The sequence below is a fragment of the Ctenocephalides felis genome, unplaced genomic scaffold (genome assembly GCF_003426905.1).
Source record: "Ctenocephalides felis isolate EL2017-DRISC unplaced genomic scaffold, ASM342690v1 CF-g0.4_SCAFFOLD_01492, whole genome shotgun sequence".
Classification (NCBI taxonomy): Eukaryota; Metazoa; Arthropoda; class Insecta; order Siphonaptera; family Pulicidae; genus Ctenocephalides; species Ctenocephalides felis.
Window position 1 is genome coordinate 13,079,288 of NW_020537646.1, and position 8,234 is coordinate 13,087,521.

Consider the following 8,234-nt stretch of genomic DNA (forward strand, 5'->3'; position numbering starts at 1 on the left):
GTTCCACATTTTGTTAAATACTGAGAATATATTGTATTATATCTTGATTAATTAAACTGCGCACTCAATCGTGTTATACAAAGAAACTTTCATCAATTTAAATAAAATTAATGATTAATCTAAATTCACATAAATACATTTATTAGTTTTCTTTTGAAAATAGATATTTTTATTAATATTTATTTATTGTAAAATCCCAAATAATTAAAAAAAACTTCTAGTCTATAAATCTGTGTAGCAGGTTATGTACAGTAAAACTTAATATTCAATTTGATTTTATTAATTTTAAATATATTAAATACAAAAATCCGATAGCTCATATTAATGTGAATAACGTAACTAATCAAAATATAATTAATTGGTATATTCCGAAATTGGAAAAAAAAAATTGTAAAAACCAGAACCAGGACAATTAATTATCAATGTTGTTTATATCAGTTTCTTATAACAAACAATATAACATATGGGAAAAATAACACTTTTGACTTTCTTAAAACCTTATAAAAATTTTTAAAATAGAAACTGAATCCTTCTGATTTTTTCATTTGATAATTGAGTATATTGTAATAATGTAGAGTATATAGCAGAACAAATTCTATAAGAAGACTCAATTTGATTAACATAATTATTGAAACCGATCATTTTCGATAATATGAATAATAGATAAAAATGAGTTAAATTAGTTAAAATGTTTTGAAACTGCAATTTGATTTATCATGAGTTTAAATATAAAAAAAATATATGAATTAATGAGATCTTCAAATGAACATGCCATGATATCTTTAAACGTTTTCTTGTGCAAATGATATAAGAATTAATATCATAAGGACTTATAATATAATAAAATATTATCTGCAGAATATAATGTTAAAAAATTTTATGTATATATTTAAAAAAAATTATATATAATTATACTGATGATGGGACAAATTATAGCCCCAAAACGTCTGCAACTCTAACATCAATATAATATATTAGTGCCAAAAAGTGTGGTATGTTAAAATTCTCAAAGGTAATATTATTTCCACTCATAATACAACTGACTCAATTATATAAATCAATATAACAACATTCTTATTCAAATCAATAATCTTTACAAATATGCTAATATATCCGTATGGCATACCCACCTTATTGCTCACTACCGTACAGAAACCAACGCCTTATTATCAAATTATAAAATCAACGTCTCGATTATATATAATATCAGATAATATTTATTTCTAATTTACAATCTAGAATTACCATGTTTTAATTTAAAAAACTATTTAAATCGAAAATAAAGTAGCTCTATTGCAAACAATACCGATACGAATCGATTCCACGATAAGCGTCGCTCGCGAGTTGCGATAAGTATTCGGGCAGTAGCATGTCGCAACCAAGCGACGAGGTGGCCGAGTGGTTAAGGCGTTGGACTGCTAATCCAATGTGCTCTGCACGCGTGGGTTCGAATCCCATCCTCGTCGAAAAATTTTTTATTAATTTTTTTTTTGAAAATTGAATTTTTTATTTGAAATAATTAAAATAGTTTATTTTTGCTTAAAGTGGTGTTATATTTTGTTGCGTACTTGATGTTTTTTTATGTTTCACATATTTTTCATATTTTGGTATTAGTAATTTATTCAGAAAAAGTTGATAAAACTAATAATTTATATTTTTATCAATATTTACATTACATTAAATTACTTGTATATAATAGAGACAAACTCTCTAATTTTATTTAATTAACATTTCGATTTTTTTCTACTGTACTGTTGTACTATGTTAATCATACATACGAATGATATATTATCAACATCAAATTTATTAAAATAATTAATTTCTGTATAAATTATTAATATAATTTGTTACAGACTAAAGGTTTCTTATCTTTTACAAATTTTTCTCATTTAATTATTTGTATTTTTTTTCAAAAAGTTGTTAAAACGAATAAATTTTATTTTTATAAGTTTAAATATTTTTATCATGTCAGGTAATGTGTGAATCTAGAAACAAATTTGTTAATTTTAATCAAAATTTGAATTAATTTTTTTTTAAATTTTAATAATTATTATATTTTGTTACATGCTTAATGTTTCTTATATTTCACACGTTTTTCTTATTTTGATATTTGTAATTTATTTTTAAAAAAATTGATAAAACAAACAATTTTTATTTTTATAAATTTTGAATATTATTATTTTGTCAGGTAATATGTACAACTAGAAACAAATTTATTAATTTTCATTAAAATTTGTGTTGATTTTATTTTTTTTACTGTAATGAAATTAATCCTTTATGTGAATGAAATATTATCAACATCAAATCTTGTCGGGGTCACCACTTCAGTAAATTTATTTACTGATAATAAATGATCATATGCATTTATGTAAAACTCTAAAAAATGATACTTGGTTTTTCCTTATGCTAATTCACTAATTTTATTTATTTCAAAATATTAGTAATTTTTTTACTGTAATGAGATTATTCCTATATCCGAATAAAATATTATCTATATCAAATTATGTAGGGGTCACCAATTTAGTAAAATTAACTAATAATAAATAACTACATATATGAATTTTTATAAAAATCTAAAACGTCACTCTCTAAAGTTTTTTTACTTTCTAAATACACATATTAACAAATGCTAAATTTTAAATTGTTACCTTTATTATAGAACAGTTAATGATTTTAATTATTTAACTATCAAGAATACGTTTATTAACTACATCATTAGAAATAAAATACAATAATTGATCTATATCAAAACAATCATTTTTAATTTAATAGTTAGCAATTTTATCATTTTTAATATAATAGTTACATTATATGACATGAAATGTAATATTACATTTATTGCATTTGTTAAAAAAATTAATTAAAAAAAATATATATATATTTTTAAATATTATAAATGCTATTTTTATATTGGCATATTTATATTATTCCATCAATTAGTATTATCAATCAATATTAATAAATTAGGATTGAATAATCAGTCTAATTAATTTAAAAAATTTGCATACCTGGGTTTTTTAAAATAATTTTTAAGGTCATAATAATAAATAAGAAGTTAATTACCAAAATATTTCTACTAATGTTCATTTAATTTTCGATATTGGAATGTTTAATAAATTATTGGAATTGAGCGTTTTTTAGATATTTTTTGGAATGTGTTCTTGTATTATGTGATTGTTTTTCTCGGTATCATTATAAATATCATTTTAAATAATATGCCAATACATTAATAATAAATATATACCAATACATTATCCAAAGTTATTAAAATAATATAAATCATCTAATTGTATAAAATAGTAAATAACTGGTAAAAAGTCTTTGATGTAAATCCTATTATATTTCCCTCATTTTTACTATTGATTGATTAATACAAAAATATTATTATACTCTTTCACATTTTATGGAGACTTTAAAAAATCAGGTAAACTAATTTTCACAGTATAATCGGCACAACTACATGCTCTATAGAAATTTTCTCTAGAAAATTTGAGTTAAATATTATACTGCAGTTTTTGTCCTATTATAGTAGTAAATATATGATTAAAGCATTCATTAAAAAATTAAATCTTAAATATCTTTACCCTGGCTTATGCTGTAGTATTTCTTGAATTAAACAAGTAAAAGCTGTAGACAAGCGTAAGAAAAATTATTGAACTTAAAACTTTTACATTCGAAACATAAGATTTATTATCCGAGACATTTCGACATGAAAAGGAACTCCGGAAGTTTCCTTTTCAAATTATTAATGTAATCTGTATCGATAAAATTGCAGACAAGATTAATTTTTGTCATTAAATTTGCAACGATCATTTTATATATTACTTTGTTGAATTTCCGTAGGCACATGCATTTGATAAATTGCCATTCAGGCTTCAAGTCTTATGAGAATATTGGCAATAAACCTACGTTGACTTGTATTAATGATATTCATTGATCAGATAATGCATTGAATTGATTAGGCATTAAATTATTTATACTCTAATCGTATATTTGCAAACTATGACTGTTTTGAAATCATTTAATAGAAAACTACAAACAAATCTTATTTAAAACCGACATTAACAGGATGGTAGTTAGGGAAGATCGGTCTTAAAGAAAAAACAGATGTTGTAAACTGCAGTTCTCAAATGTTGATTTTTTCGTAATATTTTTCCGTAACATAACAAAATCTAAAATTTATACTTTCAAACAAAATCAACATAATTTGCAAAAAATCGAAAAGGAATTTTTTTTATACGTTTCAGTGGTTTCTGAACATGTTGGTACACATTGAAAAAAACCAATGTATTTGTATATGCATATACAAATTTTGGACGATTTCGATCCAAACGATCCGATTTGAATAATTAAAATTGGTTTTAGTGGGGAGACGTATTGATTTGTCCAGGGAAAGGCAGGTCTAGCCGTTTCGAAGGTACGGGGTAAAGAGTTTTAAAATGATAATTCAATTTTTGAGAAAACCGATTTGAATGATTGAAGAAATGTTTTATTTGTATTAACGAAATGAAAAATTGATTAAATATTTGGAGTAGCGGTGTCAGAGATCCAATGAAAAAAATGCAATTTGACGGTCAAAAAATGATTTTTGGTACGGGAAGTTTCAGCAATTTGCCTCAAGGCGCGATGCCATGCACTACCAGTTTTTAATTAAAATGAAACAGTACATATTTCTGGTGAATTTCCTCTGATGATCCTCCTTCTTTTTCCCTGATCGTTGGTCTCAATCCACTTTCCTCTACCTATCTTAATTATTCATATAATACTGGATAATGTAAAATATAGGAATCGACTTTGCTATATGATTAATTGATTAAATTAGAAGAACCAGATCTATTATATCGGATACTTAATTATGAACTTTTATTGACAGCCGCTATCACAAATACTCCTACATATCAGAAAGTTGTCAAATGGGATTTGCGTACAGATTCATCAAAACGATTGAAATGTTGATTAGCTGTGGATGTAATTAATGACAAGTTATGCAACATTTCATACATAATTAGTGATTTTATTCTCATGTACTTGTAAAGTTCGAACGACAAGAAAAATTCATTTCTGTGATCATCAAATTCGGTATTGTTATCCTAAACTGCCTAATAAGAAGAAACAGCCATTAATGTATTTGTTTGTCCCTGCTATAACATGATTATGCAGGAAAAAGCGGGGCTTGAAGGTCTACGAGTAAAAAGGTCTACCACCAATATCTCAAAAACGAGCAAAGTTAGGAATTTTTAAACAACTATATTTGAAAGTAGAGGGAAAAAGATGTGCAAACAACCATCGTCTTAAATCAAACAACTTTGCTTTCAACTTTGCTATCAGGAGACAAGAAGTAATGTTTAAAATTCTACAACAAATGAATTTTTTTTGTAGTTGGTTTTTTCTTAGTTGTGAGCACTGTTGTTTAGTTTTTGAGACCTTAATATAATATTTAAGTATACGTTATTTAATTGTTTTATAAATGTTTAGTTTATTTTAAGTTATATTTAATTGATGTTTTTATATAATTTCTATAATAGTGTGGGTGGGGTAAAAAGGAACAATTAAATTTTCACCCTGGCAAAGGTGTAAACGATAAAAAATAGTTTAGAAAATGTATATTTCGTTTAAAAAACAGTTTTACAAAAAATAAATTAAATTAAAAAATGTTTAAAAAAACATTTAAAAAAACAATTTAACAAAAAAAAAATTAAATTAATAATCATTCCAACTCCGCCGATGAAGATTTCTGAAGAAATACTAGTTCAAAATTTTATACAGGGTTGTCTTTGACAAAAATGTGCCCATGAAATTTATATTTTGCATTGTTTGATTATTGCAGGTATTATTTTGTAAAAACCCTTCAAAATTAAAAATAATATATTCGATCGGTTTGACCATTGGCTGTCCCATTTTACCCCGCCTATGGAGTAAAATAATAAAAATACAGATTTTTAACTTCCCGAATGACAAGTTTATGTTTTCATAAAAAAATCCGACTCGCGAATTTTATGTTTTCTCGACGTTTCAAGTTTTTCTGAATCGAATGAGACCAAATTCGAAAAAAGTATGTGTGTGTATGTATGAACAGATTTTTTGCCGTAAATCAACGTTTTCTCGAAGCCAATCGATGTATTCCAATGTGAATTATCTTTTCGCAGTTTTGTGCGACGATCGGCTGAACTGTTTCTTTGTAAATAGCAGAAAAGAGAAAAAAAATAATCCACGTTTTAGCTCTCAATTCTGAATCGATTTTAAAAAATCAAAAACTTTTCGAAAGATATTGGTTGGGAATGATACTGATTAGTTTTAGGTTCTAATGAGCTATTTTCTTGAAATTAATTGTTGAAAAAAATTTTTTTATGGATTTGCAATAGATATCATGGTCTTATTAAACATACTAAAATGTTACGGCCCTACGACAAATAATTTAAAGATAAAAATTTATCAAAGTTTAAGAAAATTGTGTCAAAAGTTGGTTTTGTGATGTGATGAGTCAAACATTATCAATTCATTAAAATTTAATATATAAAGCTACAATTTTAGAGCATACAAACACTATAGTGTATGTGCAATATAATTAACATAATTACAATTAATTTAAATGTGTTTAAGAAATTTCTGTTCTAAACCGCAATGTTTTAAGATTTAATTGGAAGCAAAAACTTATTTTTGAAATAAACTGTTGAAAATTTTAACTGAATAACTAAATTTCAATTTAGATTGATTAAGTCAATTCTTACAGATTTCGGAAAGTTTCTGCAACTTGTCTTAAGGCTAAATGCCACTTTCAACTAGTTATTATTAAGTATTAATTGGGAATTTTACTGAACATAGAACGATAGTTGTTTGTTGGATACCTCATTTGTTGAAATGTAATGTAGTTAAATTGGTTTAGACATCATAACTTAAAGTCAAATTGGACCTTTGTGGTCCGCTTCTTGTAACCCTACTACTGCAATGAGAACTTAATTTTTGCTTTGAATTAAATACAGAACTATAAGATATTGAAATAACATTGTTTTAAAACTAGAACATCATATAAATCGAACTCTAACTCCTAACAAATTTGCAATGCACGTCTCGATAAAAAATAAACATCCATTAATGCATTTTTTATGTCGGTGCTTCAGCATTGTCATATACCTTCTTAATTAATGTCAATGTTTCGAAACTAACGAATATTTCAGACGTGCCCGCGTTTTCACGGCCCATACATATTTATGGGGGAATCAATGAATGAATGTAACAAAAAAGCCTACTGGCGCCTAAAGGAACATTTCGATACCTGTTTCTGGCCGGGCGGAATGTAACCAATACTATAAAAATCGTGTTAGATCTTTCCGATATATATAAATATCTCTGTTTCTTATTCCTTTTATAATTCTCGTTTTCGGTTCTCAGAATTCTGAGCCCTTTACCGAGAAATGCTTTTGAATTCGACTCCTAAGAATCTGATTGTGAGGTGATGATTCAGTCGTGGAGCGGAAAACTGATGTATTTTGGTGCCTCCGGAGATCTTTTTATGATATCGGATTTTAGAGGTATCCATGCAGAAATTTTAACTGATAAACGGGTCTAATTAGCACCTAGAAGTGCTTAGATTTGTGCTACTGTGTTTTCAAAATGATAAATCATATTTTTTGTGAAATATTTCGGTAGCCTGGTGGAACGTTTGTTGGTTATCTTAATCATGTTTTTAAAATTATTAATTGATACAAATTAAATTAGGAGAAATAATTAGAAATCAATTCTTTATTTTTTTATTAATTTTCCACAAAGAAAACAATTATTTTCTGTTATCAACTATCGCCTTAAATCAGGAGATCAAAGGCTATGTTTGAAAATTTATAACAAACGTATTTTCTTTCGTTGTTAGATTTTTTGGTTGTGAGCACTGTTGTTTAGTTTACGAGACTTAATATAATATTTAAGTTTACTTTATTTATAGGTTTTATAAAATGTTTATGCTATAATAGCTTACAAGTGGATGGGATAGAAAGAATCAACTAAACCTTTATCAATTAAAAATTATTATCACAAAAATCTGTTTTATCTCAGAAATCATTCTGACAAATAAGTATTTATTATACGTATACCTGTATCATAGTTATTATGAATATTTTTATTTGTAATAATAAATAGAAATTTTTGCAATAAGTGCTAGGAACTAGGATTACATCAAATAGGACATCAAATTAAATTAGGAGAAATAATTAGATTCAATTCTTTATTTTTTTATTAATTTT

General features: G+C 25.6%; 1 non-coding gene across 1 annotated transcript; it reads left to right on the plus strand.

Moving 5' to 3' along the window:
* The first annotated feature begins 1,384 nt into the window (after positions 1–1,384).
* On the plus strand, positions 1,385–1,466 carry Trnas-gcu. The gene has a single exon. It is a non-coding gene; the product is annotated as a tRNA-Ser (tRNA).
* Positions 1,467–8,234: the final 6,768 nt, after the last annotated feature.